Consider the following 1,198-nt stretch of genomic DNA (forward strand, 5'->3'; position numbering starts at 1 on the left):
CTGCATAATATTCCATAGGATGAATTATGAAATTATTACCCCATTCATGGGTAAATTCAAGGTTTATTTTCATTTTTAAACTATTTCACAAAATACCATAGGAAGCATTTGGGCACATGACTTCTTGCATGCACTGGACTATGTTTCTCTTGGATAGAAAACAAGAAGTAAGGTTGTTGGCTTACAAGATGTGTACAACTTCGTAAGGTTAGGTAAAGTACCTTAGAAAATGGCACTACAAAGTTAAATACTAACCAGAGATTTCATGTAGAAGATAGAGTTACCTTTCTTCCATATCCACATCAATATGTAATGCTAAATATATTGAAATATTTCCTAATCTAGTAGGTGAAAAAAAATTCATTCTCAAATCATTTTTAGTGATTTTATGCATCTAAAAATATAATTATTGATCACTTATACTTTTTTCCTACAAATTGCCTCATCTCTTTTTTCCCAATGAGTTGTTTTTTCTTACCAAATAACAGCTATTTTTCACATAATCTTATAGCAATCTTGTTCCTGTCTCACTTGTAAAAACTACTTTTTTCCTTAGTTTGATAACAATTTTCTGACCTTACCTGTCAGAGCCCAGCTCCAGTGAGCAGGGTTGAGGAAAGGAACCAAAAGAACTTGACAATAAAGAATGAACAAGTACAAAATAGAGTTTAAGATAAAATGTTTTTCTTTTTTTCTTGTTAGTTTCAAATCATGAATCTTTTTTTAGTACTTAGCCTTGTCTGACACACATTCACCACTAAGGTTCTGCATTATCAGCTATATTTTACTCCTTCAAATCTTGCTGTTCTTCAGGCTTAGCTTTGCTGACACAAGGAAGGACATCTCAGTCTAGACATGGGCCAGTCTTCCTGTCCTTGTTGACCAGTCTTCCCATTACAACCCCAACATTTTCCTTGTCTGAGCACTTTATGTATTAGAGGTCTCCAACACTTATCTATGGGGGTCTTTGACAAGTAAAACTTTTCCTTTCTCTTTCTTTGTTAAGTATTCTTTATATTTATAGTCAAATGCATGGATATATTTACATAATTAGGATCCTCTAGGTACTTTTATTATACCTTAGGTTATTCCTTTCTTTTGTCTCAGTTCCCTCTCTCTCTACTGATCTGGACCCATGTTAGTCTGCTTTCCAGCCTTTTGTAATTTAACTATAAGGTAAACCAAAAAAGGAAGACTT

Source organism: Condylura cristata, unplaced genomic scaffold (genome assembly GCF_000260355.1).
Source record: "Condylura cristata isolate star-nosed mole 26May11 unplaced genomic scaffold, ConCri1.0 scaffold00006, whole genome shotgun sequence".
NCBI classification, from domain to species: domain Eukaryota; kingdom Metazoa; phylum Chordata; class Mammalia; order Eulipotyphla; family Talpidae; genus Condylura; species Condylura cristata.